At 40.1% G+C, this 21781-nt stretch overlaps 1 long non-coding RNA gene and 1 pseudogene across 1 annotated transcript; one reads left to right on the forward strand and one right to left on the reverse strand.

Moving 5' to 3' along the window:
* Positions 1-1191: 1191 nt before the first annotated feature.
* Positions 1192-2018, forward strand: LOC120436831. The gene is made up of 3 exons (XR_005610621.1): positions 1192-1231; positions 1764-1851; positions 1953-2018. It is a non-coding gene; the product is annotated as an uncharacterized LOC120436831 (long non-coding RNA).
* Positions 2019-6549: 4531 nt separating this feature from the next.
* Positions 6550-8417, reverse strand: LOC120436819 (annotated as a pseudogene).
* Positions 8418-21781: the final 13364 nt, after the last annotated feature.

A 21781-nucleotide genomic window follows, 5' to 3' on the forward strand; every position in this document is an offset into this window, starting at 1 on the left:
GTAAACTCGCCACATTTTAAACATTTTGTTGTTCAACAGCATCAAGACTGACGGAGTGTGTTTGAGATAACCTCACAAGTGTCACAGGTGACACATTTGGCGTTTTTTTGCTGGTTTGTCGGTAGCAGCTCCTGAAACGCAAGACTGCCACACATCTGTTCGACTAACGCCAGTTGATCTAAACGCCAGTTGATCTGGAACACCTGCAGTCTCTGTGTCTGGAGGGCCCCGAGGCAGTGTTGCCAACTCCTCAGTAAGGAAAATCGCTATTGGCTGTCCTAAAAGTCGCTAGAAGTTGCTAAATGACGTCATCGCCTAATTTGCATAATTGGTCATGCTAATCTAATTGTAACCTATGTTGTTGGAGAGAGAAATAACATCGTGGAAGAGACATAAAGTGAGTAAAAAACGTCCTAATTCATTTAGAGTTTATTTAGAACTACAAATTAAATTTCTTTTAGCAATTATTGTTTTTTTAATGTCACAATTCCAACCCTGCTCCTTTACCTGGGCTTGGACCGGCAAAAGTGACCCGAAATAGGCACTCTGGTGGAGTTACTTTGTGTGTGTGTGTTTATAAGTAGTTTTAAACCTTGTGATCCACAAAACAGCAAAAGAGTAAAAGAAGAACTGACTGCGTTACAGCACCCGCTGCTTGTTGAGAGTAAAAGCGATACCCGCTTTCACGTCTTTTTTTAGCGACTTTTTTTTTAGAAATAAAGTCGCTAAGGGGTCTGAAAACTCGCTAAATATAGCGACAAAGTCGCTAAGTTGGCAACACTGCCCCGAGGACGAGCTTTCTTCATACATTCTTATATAGTTCTATACTGTGTATTGTGTATTTTGTTGTACAGTTATTTTATTTTTTAACTTTAATTTATATATTTTATCTTATTCTTTCCCAGTTAAATTTACCCTTCATTCTAATTTGTGTTGTACAGTTATTTCATTTTTAACTTTAATTTATATATTTTATTTTATTCCTTCCTAGTTAAATTTACCCCTTTTTAATTTTCATATTTATTTCCTATCTTATTCATAGCCTTTTCTTTTTTCTTTAGGTCACGAGCAGTTGTCTAAGCATTTCACTGCATATCGTACTGTGTATGACTGTGTACGTGACAAATAAAATTTGAATTTGAATTTGAGCTGCAGAAAACGGTTCACTGTCAGCGGTGGTGTTTGTCACCTCCTGGCTGCTGTGGAGAGACTCAACCAAGAAAACCCCAAAGTAAGTGCCAGATAAATGTCTGGAAAAAGGACAATAACTGCAGGTCCTGCCTTCTTAAATGTGGCCATTTTATCTTTTTAATAAAAAAAAAAAATACTGCTACAGTAATATTAATTTATATTTAAAATGTGCGCACATTATGTATGAAGGTGTGGAGGAATGATGCTTGTTGTAAGAAAGCATTTTGAGTGCCCAGTAGAAGAGCATCTTTCAAATGCAAAGTTTCTCATTTCAACTTTAATTACTGCACCTGATTAAGGCGATAGAGTAAATAAGGCTTCCAACAGTGGTTATTTCTTATTATCACATCTTGTTTTTATTGTTTTTATCAGTAGATTGTTGTTTCACTCCCACCAAAAACACCACGTAAATAATCTTCTGATTCTGAATGACCATTTAAAAAAATAAACAAATTGTTCTGAGTTAATTTCAGTTACGGATGTATCAGTGACATAAATGATATATCGGTCATAATCGGGAGGCTGTTACATTTTATTTTTTATTTTTTTGACTTGTTTCCTGCTGTACACAGGCCATTGAGATGTGTGTCGCTGCTGCAGGTTTCAGTGTCGGAGAATTTGCTGCTCTTGCCTTTTCTGGGGCGATGAACTTTGCAGAAGGTAGAAAGACTTCTTTTTTGGGGGGTTTTTGTGCATTTGTAAAAGGTGTTTTAATCACAACTTTGGTTAATATTCTGTATTTACTCCTTATGCTGCATAAGGAGTAAAGGCAGCTCAACTCCCAGTCCTACTGCCAGTTTCTGGAAGACACCTTCTTCAAGCAGTGGTACAGGAAGAAGTCTGCATCCTTCAAGAAAAACATGATTTTCATGCAGGACAATGCTCCATCACACACGTCCAAGTACTCCACAGCGTGGCTGGCAAGAAAGGGTATAAAGAAGAAAAACTAATGACATGGCCTCCTTGTTCACCTGATCTGAACCCCATTGAGAACCTGTGGTCCATCATCAAATGTGAGATTTACAAGGAGGGAAAACAGTACACCTCTCTGAACAGTGTCTGGGAGGCTGTGGTTGCTGCTGCACGCAATGTTGATGGTGAACAGATCAAAACACTGACAGAATCCATGGATGGCAGGCTTTTGAGTGTCCTTGCAAAGAAAAGGTGGCTATATTGGTCGCTGATTTGTTTTTGTTTTGAATGTCAGAAATGTATATTTGTGAATGTGGAGATGTTATATTGGTTTCACTGGTAAAATAAATAATTGAAATGGGTATATATTTGTTTTTGTTGAGTTGCCTAATAATTATGCACAGTAATAGTCACCTGCACACACAGATATCCCCTAAAATAGCTAAAACTAAAAACAAACTAAAACTACTTCCAAAAACATTCAGCTTTGATATTAATGAGTTTTTGGGTTCATTGAGAACATGGTTGTTGTTCAATAATAAAATTATTCCTCAAAAATACAACTTGCCTAATAATTCTGCACTCCCTATATACTGACTAACCAGCAGCAACACTCTGACTCAGTGTTTCCAACTGTGTTTATTTCCATCTTTACAGTCAGGCAGAAACATCTCACAGCAGCTGGAAAAACCAGTGAGCACACTTTAGAGGAAAAAGTGAAAGTTTATGTTCAACTGTAAAATATTCTCTGTAATGTAAATTGTTCTGCTCTCTGACAAACCATCAGAGGTGCAGCACGTGTATCATTTGGTGTTTGAAGCAGAAACAAAAGCAAAGAGTTAAAGGAAGACACATTTGAAGAAGAAGGAAAATGAAAACAAGACGTCACTGAGCAACAACCTGACAGAACGAGAGCCAACAGTTTACTATCAGAACTGAGGCTGATCATTAACAGGGAGCAGCAGGTAACAAGGTCATCAGCAGTGGAGGAAAGTATGGAAGTAATACTCAGCTTCATATTTTAAGATACTCGAGTATCTTAGCTGCAGGTCTGGAACAATTGTTTTATTTCCTTTCCCATTGAACATCTCACACAGCCCCTCATCTGTGACCCTTAGCAAATCCACTGGATATCTACCTGTACATAAAGGAGATCAGATCAGTTCCATCTAGACCAGCTGTAACAGGAAAATGCTGCTTACACTTTGATGCATCAGTTTCAGTTTGTCATATAAGACAATATATCAGATTGAGGCATTGTTTTCCTGCAGTGAGTAAATCTACTTTGTACTTTACTCTTTTCTTTTAGGTAAAGGGTCTAAATAGTACTTGTACACTGTGGAAATCCCATAAGAATGTCTCCTGAACTCTGAAAAATAACAAAACAAAGACTAAAAGGAGGTCATGGGTGCTGATGATGATGATGATGAAGAGGAGTAGCATGCATTTAAAAAGTGACTGATGTCCTAGAATGCAACAGAACAGTTTCTCTACAAACTTATGAAAACATGACAGTCTTGCATTAGTTTGTATTCTTATGATTTCAAAAAACGAGGGAAAAATCTCCTTGAAATCCACAATTCCTTTTTGTTATTTCTTAGTGTGACGTATTTTATTGCCTTTATGATTGGTGCAAACAGTTTCCTGATTCATAATGGAAATAGATTTTAGACACAGGAGGAACACGCAGTGATCAGCAGGAGCAGCTTGGAGTCCAGTCTTCTTCACACTGAGGAGGGACATATATGCAGGAACAGTTGTCATAACTGTTACAACCACCAGATGGCGAAAGAGTCCCACTGCAACTTTAAGCCATGAAGGATGTGTCTTGATGTTTGCTTGTGATAAATCTGCTTTATGTGAGTCTTTTTCAGAAAGTAACAGTAATACAAATGTAAAAGGAGCCAGTTTTTATTTCTGTATTTTTAGATGTACTCACTCAGGATCAGTTTGAAACCATTGGTTGAGACAGTATGTAGTTTAAATTTAAATATTCACCTGAAAGCTCTGAATTATTCACCTGAATGAAAAATATATGAACTCTTTAGAATACTGGCTTCTGATTGTTTGAAAAAAGAGCTTTTGAACTTCAGATAAGATCAAAGATAAGATAAGGCAACTGCTGCATCACAAACACAGACCTTAGAATAAATAATCATTAATAAATATTTAAAACAAAAGTGAAGAAAACCTAAACCTGCAAAATTCAAGCACCCACAAATTACCCTCTGTACTGTGATGTATTATATATATGAAGATGTTTGGGAAGAGGTGCGGTTATTGTTCATAAGATTTGAAGTGATGTTTATTATATGTCTTTAATCAGTAAAGTCTCGCTTTGCTAGAAATAAATAAATAATAAAATTGTAAACATGCAGCTGTATGTTAGAAGTCAAAGGGTCCTTAAGTCTTCTGTGAATTGACGGGGATCAAATGAAGGACACAAGTATCTCTTCTTACTCTAATAAATTCTGCTTTAATATCCAACAGACTATTTTCCTTCCTCATCAGCAGTAAACAGCTCGACTCCGTCTGTGCATTTGTGTCCTCCATACTTGTTTACACAGACATCTCAGGCTTGATGCCACGATGCAGTGTAGAAACCTGACAACCCTCTGACTCATGTTCAAATGTTCAGGACATTTCTCAGGATCATGTATGACCCCTTTTGACATTTGGACTTTCATTAATAATATTTGTGTTTCTGAGTCATTTTTGTGGAGACTTCTGTCCAACGTAGTGTCCAAATGAAGCCTGAAGCTTTTCCTCAGCCTCTTGTCAGATGGTCAGCAACAAAACTCTGTTCCAACCAATGTCTGATAAGAGATGAGACACAGCAGCTGACCAAAGGATCATTTCATGCTGAAGACATCCTCAGACAGAATTAAATACATACATAAACACAGCCTGGTGCCAATAACACAGCTAATGACACTGCTGTATCACTGGCTTTACTGATTAAAGACCATATCTGAAGGAAATCTTTGAACACAACAGAAAGTGACCTTTTAAACCTGCGACACTGATGCTGCATTCAAGGACCATTACAAACATCTGAAAGGACTTAAGAACATCAAGAAAATGTGACTTGTTTCTCTGTAATGAAGCTGTTTTAGTGAAGAAAGTTGAAAGGTCACAGATCGACTGTTGAATCTTCTGCTCTAAACATGAACTCTGAACTTTGTGATGCTTCAGGAGGAAAACTGTTTTAGTTATTCTCTCAGATTAGTTTCATATTTTCTGCATCAGATTTGAGTGAGATCCTGGAATGAAGACAGAAGAAAAGACTTTGTTCAAAGTTTGATTTATAGTCAAACCTTTGTCCAGAGGAGAAATATTTTACTGCTATTATTTGTGGCTATTTCTATAATCATCATTACCATTTTAGTATTAATAGTGATGTTGCATTCAGATGCATTCAGGTGTTCAAATATATGGGTATTATATCAGTCTTTATTACAGGCCCAAGAAGAACCACTTTAATCTGTTGAGTTGAATCTATAATTTTAAAGGCTTTTGAATGTTTTTATATTCTTACACTGAAGTTCAGACTTCAGTGGGTGAGAGACTGAGTGCAGGCTGAAAGGAAGTTACATGCTTTTGCAGAAGTGAAACTGACAGCAGACGCTGAGTGCAACTACTGTGAGTAGGTTATGAAACTGTGTTAAGCTTTTAGTAGAGGCTCTTGATTAAACATTTACTCAACATATTACATATATAGTTCCAGTTAGGGTATTACATGTAAGGATGAGCCTCTGTTCTGGTGACAGGTCAGAAGTGCAACGGGTGAGATGAGAGAGCATTTAAGGGCGAGACACCCATACACACACATACAGACACATGTAGTGAGAGAGGTCATGACACGTACGCAGTACACAGCACGCACGCGCCCCCGCACGTGCACACACACACATATTAGATAGACTCATGTAGGTAAGAGTTTATAACTCTTTGGGTGCGTACGTGGTAGTCTGTTCCAGGAAGTACACCAGATGTCCCAGAAGATAAGCGACAGCGAAGACAGCTGAGAGGAAGCACCTGGCTTCGACCCGAAGAAGATGTTCTGTTTTAGACTATGTTAAAAGTCATTGTGGTTTTGGAGTGACGTATGCTTTGTTTGAGTCTGCCTGGTAACAGGAAGACTGCCAACCCTATAAAGTCTTTGTTCTGACTAAAGTAGTTAGTTCGACGCTGAATCTGCACAGCGTTCGGACTCACACATGTGTATTCATTAAAATGTCGTCTAATTTGCACCCGGCTGGATCTGTGGTTATTTTTGGATTCCCCCTCAATATTCTGAACCTTAACACCTTCCAGTTTATTCACACAATAAAACATCAACACAATATATGAATTCATTCATTAAAATCACAGTTTTTCCTCATTTGTTGGATGATTTTGACAAAAACAAACACAAACACACACACATGGTCTGCCACACTCATAAAGAGAAATGTCGACATTTTTCAATACAAATATTCCAGAAACATTTAGAGGATAGAGAAGTTTACATTTTCATGTGGAGAAATATTTTAGTAAATCAAAATGATGCTGAGCAGTGATAGCCTCCATAAACAGTCACAGGAAAGATCTCCTTTAAAAACTCAGAAACATCAAGAGAACAACTAGAAGATGTGGAGGTACCACCCATAATGTTTGACTGACAGCTGATCTCTGTGCAGAAATGATGGAGAGAAAATAAAATGAAAATAAAATACAGATTTAAACCCACAATATGAAAGACTTCAGTCTATTTCACTTTAATCAACTCAGCGGTGTCTCCATAATCGTAGTAAAGCCTCAGTCCAGCATAGAGCGGCTGAGTGAATGTGGTCTGGACTCTGTGGAGGAGAGTCATGGTTTCAGAGACGCTGTAGAAGGACAAAATACCTGCTCTGTGATCCAGGTACACTCCTACTCTGGAGGAACGAGGACCTGAGACAGGAGTTTGGATGTTGTTGTACCAAAATTTATAACTGTTGTTGTTACAATCTAATGCCCAAGATTTGTCATTATGTCCAAATAAACATTCATTACCTCCTTCTCTGCTGATATTCTTGTATGCGACTGCAACATAAACTCCTCCCCCTCTCCACTCCACCTCCCAGTAACAACGTCCAGTCAGACTCTCTCTACTCAGGACCTGCCACCTGTCAGTGAATCTGTCTGGATGATCAGAATAAGACTGTTGTTGTTTCATTACTGTTGCTTTTCTGTTCCCCTCTGATAATAACAGCTGTTTGTGTGCTGTGTTTGGATCCAGTGTGATTTCACATGAATATTTTAAGAATCCAGCTCTGGTCTTTGGCTCTGCTGGATCTGACAGTAAAACATCCATTTCAGTGACTGTCAGTGAGATGTTTGTCCATTCCTCTCTCAGAATGTCCTGTAGTTTATCTCTGACCTCTGACACAGCTGCTGTCACATCCTCAAAGTAGCTCAGAGGACGGATATTGATGCTGGATGAGTCTGTAGACTCACTGAGTGCTGACAGTGAGGGGTAGTTGTGTAGAAACTGGATGTGATCCTCTGTGTGTGAGAGCTGCTTCAGCTCAGCATCTTTCCTCTTCAGCTCAGTGATCTCCTGCTCCAGCTTCTCCTCAAGCTCTTTGACTCGACTCACTTCAGTTTCCTGCTGGGATCTGATCTGCTGCTTCACATCAGAGCTTCTTTTCTGGATGAGATGGATCAGCTCAGTGAAGATCTTCTCACTGTGCTCCACTGTTTGATCAGCAGACTGATTGATGGCCTCCACCTCCTGTTGAAGCAGCTTCACATCTTTCTCTCTGTCCTGGATTCTCTGCTGGATGTTTTGTCGACTCAACTCCAGCTCTCTCTGCCTCTCAGTCCTTTCTGCTGCAGCTGAGACTGTGTCGTGGCCTTTATGTTCATCCACAGGGCAGAGATAACAGATACTCTGCTGATCAGTACGGCAGAACATCTTCATCACCTCATCATGACAGGAGCAGATGTTCTCCTGAAGCTTCTTGGAGGGCTCCACCAGTTTGTGTTTCTTGAATGATGCTGCAACAATATTCTGAAGTGTTTCTCACAATAAGATGCCAGACAGAATAAACAGGACTTGAATGCTTTCATTTTTCTTCCAGTGCAGACATCACAGGCCACATCTTCAGGTCCAGCATAGCAGTGATCAGCAGGAGCAGCTTGGAGTCCAGTCTTCTTCAGCTCCTCCACTAAATCTGCTAACATGGTGTTTTTCACCAGGACAGGCCTCGCTGTGAAAGTCTGTCTGCACTGAGGGCAGCTGTAGATTTTCTTCTTTTCCTCTTCATCCCAGAAGCTTTTAATACAGTTCATGCTGTTTCTTTCTCTCGCTCTGCACTATGGTACTCATCTGAACTTCGCCAACTTAAAGCTACTGGACACCGCCTGGAACGTCTCTCCAGGAAAAAAGGACTTACTATTCACAAGGACATATATCTCAGTCATATACAACACTATAAAGAAGCTATTCATCATGCTAAATCTGCTTACTACACCTCTGTTATTAAATCCGCTGAAGGAAACACTCGCACTTTGTTTTCTACATTGCAGAATATTGTTAAACCCCCAGATACCTTTGCCATACATACACACTCTGCCGCAGTTTGCAACAAATTTATGGACTTTTTTTTACACCAAGATTTAGAATCTTTACCAACAATTTGCCCTCGTCCTGTGAAATAGTCAATTGTTCTATCTGCATTTTATGTCCTTCTCAGCTGTCATCCTCTCTATCCAATTTTGAACTTCCCACAATAACTCAGCTATCGTCCATAATTCCTAACTCAAAGTCATCATCATGTAAACTTGATCCACTGCCGACAAATCTTGTTAAACTCTCATTCCCGTCTCTTGCCCCACTGATTGCTAATATCGTACACTCCTCTCTTATATCTGGTTCTGTTCCTGCTTCTCTTAAAACTGCAATAATAACTCCAGGACTGAAAAAGAATGGTTCAGATCCCTGCAATCTAAATAATTTCAGGCCAATTTCAAATCTCCCTTTCCTAGCAAAAATTCTTGAAAAGATAGTGGCTGCACAGGTTCATCATCATCTCACTGGAAATAACTTGTACGAACAGTTTCAGTCCGGCTTCTGTTCATGTCACAGTACAGAAACAGCCCTAGTAAAATCACCAATGATCTTTTGCTTGCAGCTGATTCTGGACTTATATCCATCCTCATTCTCCTTGACCTTACAGCAGCTTTTGATACTATCTCCCACTGCATCCTCCTTCACAGATTAGCATCTATTGGCATCAATGGTACAGTACTCGCCTGGTTTACTTCTTATCTCTCTGGCCGCTCAGTTTGTTCAATTACTCCCTCACAGATCAGTATCTACTCCAGTTAAATCCGGTGTACCCCAAGGCTCTGTCCTGGGTCCTTTACTTTTTATCATCTATCTCCTACTCCTAGGTAATATTTTTAGGAAGCATAACATCCAGTTTCACTGCTACACAGATGACTCCCAGCTCTACCTATCCTCCAAACCCACAGCTACTCTCCCACCCACATCCATTTCTGACTGTTTAAGTGAAATCAAGGTCTGGTTTACTCACAACTTTCTTAAACTTAATGGCAATAAAACATTCATTCATTTTAATAGGCACCAGATCGAAACTGACTACACTTCCAACCAGTCTTTCGTTATCCATTGATAACTCTGTTGTCACACCCTCCCCTCAGGTTAAGAGTCTTGGTGTCATCCTCGATAGGACTCTGTCCTTCACAGCACATATAAATAATATCACTCAGTCTTCCTACTTTCATCTCCGTAATATTAACCGCCTTCGTCCCTCACTCACTCCACACAGTACCGCCATACTTCTCAATGCTCTTGTCACATCTCATCTGGATTACTTTAATCTCTTCTCTATGGTCTGCCTCATAAATCCCTCCATAAATTGCAGTTGGTTCAAAATACAGCTGCTCGTATTATTTCCAGAACTAGATCCACTGAACATATAACACGTGTTCTTAAGCAGCTCCATTGGCTCCCAATTCAATTTCACTCCAAGTCAATGTCAAGATCCTGCTTCTCACTTTCAAAGCGCTTCATAACCTTGCTCCTACATATCTATCCGATCTTCTCCATACATACTCAACCCTTCGTACACTCCGCACTTCTTCAGCTTCCCTTCTGTCAGTTCCACCTGCTCACCTGGGACTCAGAGCCTTTAGTTGTTCTGTCCCGAGACTTTGGAATGCACTTCCACTTGCTCTACGGACCACACACTGTCTCACCACTTTTATGTCACTACTCAAAACTCATCTATTTAGAATTGCATACACCTGATCTGTATTAGGCCATTTTTACGTTGCTCAGTTTTTATATTTGCTTTTATACTTTTATGACTGTTTATGTCTAAATTGTATCTACCATGTTTGCTATATATACACATTTTTCTTATGTTTTTTATGGTATTGTTTACGTGTTACTGTAAGGTGACCTTGAGGGTCTGAAAGGCGCCTATAAATAAAATGTATTATTATTATGCAGTAGCTGTGTCCACAGAGAATAGTAACTGGATCCTTCAGTAGATCCAAACAGACTGAACAGCAGAATTTTATTTGGTCCATTTGATTCATGTGCTGTGCCGTTTCACCGTCTCTCAGTGACTGAAATGAGGCTCACCAGCAGTTGCATTTACACCATGTTGTTTAGACCCATCCTGATACAAACACATCTGGTATGGTATGTTTGATTATAGCATGCAGTAACAAGTCAGACCCAGTTAAACTGGTTTAACTGTCAGCTCTGTAGCAACAAAGTTTAACTTTACTTGGAGCTTTGAAATTTGACAGTCAACACTCAGCAAGTTCATTTTATATTTCAAAAAGTTCAGCAAAGTTTAGGATGCTGTAATGCAGGGCAATTCCAGGCCTTGAGGGTTTTAGATCTCACCTTGGGTCAACACACCTGAATCACATGATCGGTTCATTACCAGGCCTCGGGAGAACATCAGGACATGTTGAGGAGCTAATTTAGCCATTTAAATCAGCTGTGTTGGTTCAAGGACACATCTAAAACCTGCAGGGACACCGGCCCTCGAGGTCTGGAGTTGCCCCCCCCTGCTGTAATGAATAAAAATAAATTGGACTTTATATTTTGACATTTTCTAATCTTAGTTCATTCTCACACTTACAGAATGATGCATGGGAACAACTGACTCCACTAAATCAAACCTATGTTCAAATGAGATTACTGCCATCAGGATCATTTAATAGTAACAGATATTTAAATTTAGCAATAACAAATGCAGATCGGTCCACAATGTTTTAAAAGGCAAAACCTTATTTTGTAGTTTTTCCTGTGTATTTTCACTATTAGACTTTTCAACCAGCCAACTTCAACAAAAGAACACAGCAGCACTCTGTGATCACCACAGATGAGCGTGTTTCTGTAACATTCATCATCTGATCCCTGTTGCTCTGTGTGCTTCTGCTTTTGGTAACTATAGTAACCATAACACAGTCACTCTAAACATATAGCATCCACTTTCCAGCTACTGGTTACTTCCTGTCAGTGTACTGGGATGTTTCACCAACATGTGGCAAACGATGTTCCTGCCATTCATGGTGACATCATCAGAGACAGCCCCGCCCACCCCAGGACCTCCCCCTGTCATGTGTTGATCATGATGATTATGAAAATGACAGCAACCGCAACTCAGACTGTAAAAATCCACGACCAGGATGTTTAGATGTTTTCTAATTATTAATGAATATTAAGAACCTGTTCGTGTTGTTTATCTTTGTTTTTGTGTCATTTGTTAATAACAAAGTTCACAAACTCAGACAGTTTACATTCTGTATGTTTTTCCATCTTTACCAGCCACACTCTAACTGCAACTAAGAAAAAAAACATTAGAAACTGCTAACTCACTGACTTTACAAAATATTTAAGTGGTTCAGGTAGAGCCAGCTGTTGGATTCCCATGAACATTTACCATATTGTACCTGTACAGCATGTTTTTGTATGAGACAGATTAGTAACAGAGGCCTTGCTCTCAGGAAGTTTGAAGTCATTTCCTGTTTTTTTTTTTGTAATCTCTGCTCTTTCTGTATTCTGCTCAGTTTGAATGCTTTGTCAACAAAACAGACAACAACTGAACAATTTTGAATAACAAACTGTAACATGCACTCAGTGGCGGTCCTAGCCTGTTTGGCGCCCTGGGCGAACACTCCTCTGCGCCCCCCCCACACACACACACACACACAAAACATGTTAAGGATTGTACATTAACATAAAACTGTTGTCACACACACATATGAGAGAGAGAGAGTATGCATACTATGCAAACGGCTACCAAACAGCCATCATAATTCGTCATACAATGAGAACAGGATAAATCAACAATTGACAATGACTAATTAATATTAAAATCTGTAACATAATGTATTGTTTGGAGTTTAGTCTGTTACTGTTACTATTTTTACCATTTCTTCTTGGGGCAACCGTAACCCACATTATTTCCTTAGGGATTAATAAAGTATTCTGATTCTGACTGTTTCAGGATGACCTGCCATTATCCAATGACACATCTGTTTACCTGTATCATTTGTTCGTTTCTTCTCCTCTTCTTTTCTATTTTTTCTAAACTGAGCACCTGATGGCTTTGAACTTTTCTTGTCCATCTTCCATTGGTTTTAATTTTGCACTCCAGTATGAACACCCATCCCTCAACCAGAGGATCACCACAACATAACCTAATAGACCTACACCTTAGTTCACAGATTAACTTTGTCTAAGGTGCATTTCTGGGATTTCACACAACCCAGGATTCAAATCATGAATACATAATGGGCTTGGATTTACAACATTATGAATGAAATGTGCTCTATTTGAAGCAGCAGGTCTCCCTCCCTTTCGACGGGTTATGTGTGAGACTTTAAATCATCAAACTGTAAATTATAAATTTTAAATTGTTATTGATCCCTTTACCCCGAGTCCTAAAGTGTATATTTATTTTCTTATTCTACTATATTTATTGTTCGTTTATTTGCACTGCTGTAACTGGAGCCTCGTCGTCTCATCTCTCTATATACGGGACTGTATGTAGCGGAGATGACAATAAAGTTTACTTTGACTTCAGCAGCGCCAGCAGGCGCTTTCGAGGGCTCTCGCGCTCAGTTTTCGTGTATAGAACATCGGTGCAAATTATAAGTCTGTATCATAATGTCCGGTGTTTTCGTGTTTGTTGTTTTGTTTTTATTTTGTTTTATTTTGCGAGTTGGTTATTAGATGCTGCTCCAGCCAGCCAGAGAATCCCCGCCGCCCGCCCTCTCCTCCTGTGTGCAAAGCAGCAGGCGCACTCGCAGACGGAGGGCGCCCTTACTCCCAGCAAATGGGCGATAGAAAACCGATCGGTGCCTATGACATTCCCAATATGCGCTGGCTGCCGTCGGGGCAGCATGAGTCTGAGCATTTTTTTTTTTTTTTTTTTTGCCGATGCCCGTGATGCCGCCCCCCATCACGATGCCGCCCCGGGCAACCGCCCGTGTCGCCCGTATCTAAAACCGCTACTGCATGCACTAATATTACACATCTCCAAACAACTATCCATATTTGAAAGTTTTTCATCAGTGTCTTGATTGTTGCTGTGAAGAGACATGTTGCTTTTAAAACCACATGCAGTGTGTGACCATGACTGGCCCACTGAGACCATGAACACCACTTCTTTGAAGCATTCTTCTTCTTTTTGGCATCAAAAAGAAAGCAGAAACAGCACGAGCTGCTTTGATCTACCAAAAGGAAAAAACAAGATATCTGAGGGGAAATCAGTCAGGTGAAATAATTAAGATATAAACAATAATTCAATGCAATGTCTCAGGTAGCTTAGTCTGCTACAACTGTTGATAAAAACTAAACAAATTAACACTGTGTCAGGGAACTCTTGTGTGGGAACTAGTGGCTTTTATGTCTGCAGTCATTTAACTACCATCTATTCATTTAACTTAGGGGGAAGAAATGTCAGGTTGGTGCAGGCTGGTTAGATGCATTTGGTCCTCTGTTGTAATTAAATGAGTTGGTTCACTTTGTGGCTCAGCTGTATGTGAGGTTATATCTCGGGCTGGGCATCAATTTTGATTTTTACAATCGATTTGATTCCAGTTCACAAGGTCCTGATTCGACTCGATCCAATTTTGACTCAGACAGTCAGAAATATTATAATTCTGATCATTTATCAGTACATTTCCATATTTTAATATCTATGTATAAAAACAAAGCTGACACTTGTGAGGCTTTATCAAAGGTGTAAGCATCACATCCAGGGCTGGACTGGGACAAAAAATCGGCCCAGGCATTTTGACTAGAGACCGGCCCACCAGGTATTAAAGCCATAAAGCCTTTGAATGAAAACGAACGCTGTTGTGACAGTGATGTACAGTCTTGTTGGTATATGTATGATTTCCATACATTTTACGTCAGATAAAAACTTTGGTTGTAAGATTCAGATAATTATTTAATAAAAGCTGGACATTTTAAATGAGAATAAGAAAGAAAAGTATTTCTTTGTACCCCCCTTTCCCTGTTAATGCCCTACCTGCCCCCCTGGCAAAACTTTGCTAGACCTGACCCTGCACAGTTACCAGCTGTCAGCTACATAGAAAAGGATGCTGGTGTTATTTGTCTCTTAGAAACAGTTCATAACTTCCTTCAACTCATTCACGTCACATCCCCCTCCGGCGTCCATGTGTGCGAGCGAGCGGTTTCTTGCGAACGGACTTTCTTGCGATGAACGGACTTGTGAGTTCAGAGGTCATATGTGTTTACATGTGTTTAATAGCGTTTTATTTAATGAAACCATTATGTGTTTTAATTAAACTCTTTTTAAAGGATTGTATAGGTCTCAGAGTTCTGTTATTTAGACATAGATGATTTAATTTAACTAGTTTAGGGGTATTTTTCTTTAGGGCTCTGAAACACACAGAGGCTAATAGTTTTTAAACAGAAAGTTTTTTCCACCTTCTAAAAAAACACATATTCACACGCAGCATTTAATTTAACTAGTTTTAGGGGTATTTTGCTTTTTTCTTTAGGGCTCTGAAACACACAGAGGCTAATAGTTTTTAAACAGAAAGTTTTTCCACCTTCTAAAAGCACATATTCACACACACACACACACACACACACACACAGAGGCTAATAGTTTCAAACAGAATACCACAAACAGCAGGCATTCCTTTAGAAATAAACAGGGATTCTTAATTCTGCAACAGCTAGACAGAGGGGGGTTACAGTTAGACCCCCTACAGTCAGCAGAAGAGGTCATCCTTATCAAGAGCATCTCAATTGTACTGCCATAGTTTTCAATACAAACAGTCTCCTTTATCTTATGGCAGAGGGCCGGCGGTGCCAGGTCCATCGGTGCCACCATACCTTTTATCATGCCATTACACTTTCTACTGACCATCCTCCAAACAGGCATCACCTTTTGTTTACACCTTTATCTCTGCATCTCAGAGGTCACCTGAAACCAAGCCCAACCCCAAGGGGCGGTAACGACACCTCCTAGAGGACTGCTCCAATACATATAAAACGGTCTCTTTCACCATTTGGAACATCAACAGAGCAACCTAAAGAACACCTCTAACTAACTAACTAAGGAGTGCAGGATGACATCTGTATCAACCATGACGAGCAGCCTGGACATCGCCCAAGCAACAGAAGCTCTAGGTACGTCTACAGGCGTATGCCGGGGCCCTCACCGCAAAAGCAACGCTGTGAAAACGTCGAGATGGGACTGAATTTAACTTAGAATATCGAGGCAGTAACGGGTATGTGTATACCGTTAAATATACCACTGTGAACAGTTATACTTCGTGTAGATTGTGGTGAGGGAGTGTTTTGGGGAAGTCACAACGCATGTCTACTAGAAACTGGAAACTCTTTCGCACTGTTGTTTGTGCGGACTTGGACAATGTGGGCTTCCCAGAGATGCTGTATGTTTCCCAGTGGAACAGTCCAACAGGCCCAGAGCTTTACAGGGTCGAGGCTGATCGTTTCAACCGTAGCCCCGATGACTTTATTTTTCTCAGTGTATGTGATGACAGGGAAAGTTTTATAGCGGCCAGAGGGGTTGAAAACTGGAGGTTAAATCCTTACCCTCTGAGCATAGAAGAGCGCACTACATGGTTTAAGGATATGTTTTTATACAGTGGTGCGACTGGAGAGCTATGCTGCATATGTTTAGCAAGGTTGACGACGCCATCAAGAGAGATAGACTCAAACACTGCGTCGAGGGTATTAGAAAACGCCTTGTTTTTGATGATTTCGCGACTTGCCGAAGACTGGCTTGCCTTCTACCCTGTGCAAACCTAAAAATCATAAGGCCGTCCGACAACTAAATAAACCAAATGGTAGGTTAAATATATGCGTGTGTGTGTGTGTGTGTGTGTGTGTGTGTGTGTATCTAAGCAACAAAATATAACATTTTTATTGTTCCCATTTTCAGAGCGAGACACGCAACCGTGGGACCTCACAGACTCACCACCCCCATCGCTGTTAATCCAGACCCCACCATCTCCACCCCCTCTCCACAGCTGCTGCTGCAGGATCCCTACAGGATCGGGGCTGTTTGAGGAAACCATTATCGACATCAAGCTTGCAACCCACCATCTGCTGATGTTGGCGCTAAACGCAGTTTCTACAGGATACATGCTACGGATGTCAAATATCTCACCCCAGTCAGGTGCAACACAGCTGCTTGCTCGGTGCCCGAGTATTTCTTTGACATCTACTATGACGATGTGATGATAAGGCTCAAGACAGACCGATTCATCCCGCCGCCAGACGCCTGTTTGTGCGCTCGTACACAGTCGATGGGACTGGAACACAATTCAGCCGGATTGCAGAACACACCATGACCGAACTGAGATCATCAGAACATATAGTATGCGCAATGCGACAACATTGTGCAGTTGCTAGAAGCAAGTCGTTATGACCGACGTGCTAAACCAGCCATGCTTCGCATGATTGGTAACTACTGGGCTGGGAGACACCTGGTTTAATGTATGCTGTTCAGTATTCATTGTCTGTGTGAATGAAATAAAAGACGTGTTAACACCGACAGCTTTATCATTTGTGTCTTGCATGCATCATGGAAAACACCTTGTATAAAATTTATCATGATCCGGCCCATCCGGCTGGCTTGGCCAGTTTAAATAAGCGGTATAGCTACCGCTGAGGCAATAGGTGTAAAACCCTCATTATCACAGGTTAAACATTATTTAGAACGAGACGACACTTACACACTCCATAAACCAGCTAGGATCCACTTTCCCAGAAATAGAGTATTGGTTAATGGAATCGACAAACAGTTTCAAGCCGATCTGGTTGATATGTCTGAATACATGACAGATAATGATAATGTTAGATACCTGCTAACATGTATAGATGTATTCTCAAAATATGCATGGGTTAGATGTCTCACAACCAAGACGGGCCCAGCCGTAGCAGCCGCTTTCGAGGATATACTTGCTGAGGAAGGATCCCTATGAAACTACAAACAGATGAAGGCAAAGAGTTTTATAATACAACCTTTAAACAGCTAATGAAGCGATATAACATCAAACACTTCTCAACAGCTAGTGAGGTTAAATCTAGTATTGTTGAAAGATTCAACCGCAGCTTCAAGGGTAGAATGTGGAAGTACTTAACATCCGTCAACTCAAGGAGATATGTACACGTCATCCCGAGCTCACACAGGCATATAACAATGCTTATCACAGATCTATCCATATGGCTCCAGCAGAGGTAAATAAGGATAATGAGAAGCTGGTCTTTAACACTCTGTACAAAACCAAGCCTCAGAGGAAAGTGTGTTTTAAATTTAATGTTGGCGACACAGTACGAATATCAAAACTGAGAGGAGTGTTTCGAAAAGGATACGAACAAACCTAGCAGGAGAGGTGTTGAAAGGCACATTTTATGAGCCTGAAATACAACGGGTGATTGTTGATAAAAACAAAACATTTAAAATTGAAAGCATATTGGCTAGAAAAAAGGTGGGCCGAAAAAGATGGCTCTAGTAAAATGGTTAGGATGGCCAACAAGTTTTAATTCATGGATTCCAGAAAAGACATCATCGAGGTGTGATTAACCCTGATGACACAGCTCTGCAGTCATTCATTCACCACCGTGCAGAGACAGAGTAAAGAAGGATGGATAAAAAGAACAACAAGGCAGGTTTTTATGTGACCCTCTTCTCAAATGCGTCAGCTCATGTTTACCCAGGCAATAAGATATCTAATTTTAGAACAAAGTTAGCAAAACCTATTGTTTTGAATCATCAGTATGAGGTAGCTGTTATAGAGATACAGTACCAGCACTTGGCTGTCTTTTCCACAAGCAGATTCATGAGTAGAAATTTATAACCCTGTCAAAGATGACACCCTATCCGTAACAACGATTGAGCTGTCTGTGGGTCATTATACCTCTGTGGAGCAGATAATAAAAGAATTTAATTTGAAATGCCAACAGCAGCCAGGCACGGCGGACATTAAAACACAATACAACACCGTTAGTAACTATGTAGGTGTTATGGGGCCTAGAGGCAGCGTTCTCACATTTAGAGGAGACTGGCAGAAATCCTAGGATTCAAAACAGAAGAACCATTTGTACTTCATTATAAAACACATATGCTCCGCATCCTGCTGACATATACGGGGAAAATACAACATGTTTATTTATGCAGATATCGCGATTATCAACTTGTGGGTGACGCCACGCGCCGCTATTAAGGGCTATAAATATCACAGACGATGTCCGCGCAGTAGCCATTTTACAATTTGACACTCCACACTACACACCTGTGTCAAAGACATTAATCGACGACATAGAAATTGATTTGAAAGACGATCAGAATCAGCATATACCCTTTTTATACGGTAAGGTGTTTGTCAAGCTACACTTCCGTCCGATAAGACAACAATTTAAAAAAAGAAAGGATGGCTGTCTACAACACAGACGAGACAAGATATCTAAAATATTACATCGGGCAAGCTGGGGTGATTTGGGAGGGTATATAGGGACCAGCACGCAATATGGCGCAGGTCTGGGCGGATTGTTCCACAGCTTATTTAGATTTGCAGTACCGCTGTTTAAAAGGAGTCGGTATACTCAAACCCCACCTTAAAACCATAGCGTCAGGAATAGTGTCTGATGTCATATCCAACATAACTAAGCCCACAAGCACTAAGCAGGACGGTAACGGAGTGTATGTGTATACGCCCAATTCTTCAAAAAACTCCACCCACAGCACGCATACCATCTAGAAAGCGTAAAACCACAAAACCAGCCAGAAGATCCAACAAACGGACACCGTCACGCTGGAGTGAAAAGACCCAGAACCAAGCGTTCAAAAACTACAGCATTTGACATATTCTAAATGGCGCTGTTACACAGTCAATCTGGAGAATGTGTAAAACAGAGCTGGACCTGTTTACTGTTCCCTACACACAGACCAGCATTGAGAAAAAGTACGTTTATTGAAATACCTCCTGTTTCGGCAATCACCGATGGAGGCCCGATCGAGTTTTACATCTCATCGTCCGGCGAAGACTACCTGGATCTAAATGACACATATATCTACATACGTGCGAGAATCACTGGCGCTGATGGCTCAAACCTGGCTAGAGATGCTAACGTGGGATTTATTAATTATCCCGGATGCAGCTTATTTAGTCAAGTCGATGTTAATTTGGGACACACGCTCATTAGTCAATCATCCAACACATATCCATACAGAGGTGTGATAGAATGTCTTATCAATTATAATAAGGACACTTTAGACACACAGTTCAGCACAGGGTTATTCTGTAAGGATACAGCGTCACACATGAATGACACATCCATAGAAGGGGACAACCAGGGCCTTGCGACCAGAGGCGAATATACAGCGAATAGCAGCATTGTTGAATTGATAGCTCCCAGACGCGCAGATCTGTTTTTTCAAGAAAAACTGTTACTTAATGGAATCGACCTGTCACTGAAATTTGTGCGTTCTAAAGACGAATTTGCTCTCATGACAGCGGATGCCAATGCGTACAGAGTTAAAATTGTCTCAGCCAGTCTCTTTGTCAAGAAAGTTAGTATATCACCGAGCGTCAGACTTGCACACAGCAAGGCATTGCACCATGCAAACGCAAAATATGCTATAGACAGAGTATCTTTAAAGACTTTCTCCATACCAGCAGGGTCTCGAATATCAACTAATGACAATTTATTTATGGGCAGGATACCTAAATTTGTCATCATTGCATTCATTGATAATGAAGCTTTTACAGGAAGTCCCACCGTAACCCATTTAATTTCGAAAACTGTGATGTAGAATTCATTTCTTTATACGCTGATGGTCAGGCTTATCCTGCTAAACCGTTCCAGCCAAATTTTCAGAGAAAACAGTATACGAGAGAATTCTATTAGCTGATACAAACCACTGGAAGACATTTAAAGGACAGGGCACTTGCCATATCGCGTAACGACTTTGGTAAAGGGTATACATTATTCTGTTTCAATCTGGAAGCTGACGAAGGACATTCAGGCAATGTATCGTTAATTAAAACTGGGAACGTGAGGCTTGAAGCCCGTTTCAGAAACCCGCTACCCCGCACAATGAACATCTTGTGTTATTCAGTATTTGATTCAGTCATTGAAATATCTAATATGAGACAGGTGCTCTTGGATTACTATTGAGACAGCAAACACGGTCATGAACACTATAGAGCTAACATCTGTGATCGGCAGGATTATCAATAAAAACACATTTTCTAGGGGTGTTAGCCAGCGATCAGCTACCCAATGCACAGCTTCAAAGACTGCCTGCTATGGCTATTGTAAACACTCACCCTTCTACAATGCCCGGGAACACTGGCTTGCTGTTTATATTTCGAGAGACAAACGCTGTTATTTTTTTTGATAGTTTTGGAAACTCACTAGACCGTTTTCCACCAGAGATAAAGGTGTTTGTTCTAAAAACTGTTCTACTATTTTATATTCAGGAAAACAAGTGCAGAATGACTTCTCCATCACATGCGGTCAACATTGTGTATTTTTTTTTATTTCATATACAAAATGGTGTATCTTATTCACGTTTGCTTAACATGTATTCTACTAATTTAACTTGTAACGATGCTATGGTGTGTCGCTTTGTCAACAACATAGAGCCTGTGGCAGGCTGTAGCGATTATGTATGTGTGCAACAAGGATACTGATGTGTACTAGTGGTTATAATAAAAAACGATATGAGAGCATGATTTAATCGAGTCAATTGTATTTATTATCAAAAATGTTGCATATATATTATACAGCCACATCATACAGACTTCAAGAGTAATAAAAACAATAATAGAAAAACTGTAATAAAAGAAAACAATGTAGTAATAATGTAGTAATAAAGTAATAAAGAAATCAAACATTATACAATAATAAAAACTGTAATAAAAGAAAACAATCTATCAGTTAGTGAAAAAAATTACGGTAGAAAAACAACAAACAGTCAATATTTTAGGCAGAAAAAACAACAACATTACAGCTGTGATAAGAAATAGTCTGAATTCAAAAATCCAACCACCGACAGGATCACCCTTTAATTTATTTTTTTTATTCTTTATTTTTTCTTTAATGTACTATCACGCAGTGAGACGCCCGGTGTGTTCTTTTCTAGGC

This window comes from Oreochromis aureus, unplaced genomic scaffold (assembly GCF_013358895.1).
Source record: "Oreochromis aureus strain Israel breed Guangdong unplaced genomic scaffold, ZZ_aureus HiC_scaffold_24, whole genome shotgun sequence".
NCBI lineage: Eukaryota > Metazoa > Chordata > Actinopteri > Cichliformes > Cichlidae > Oreochromis > Oreochromis aureus.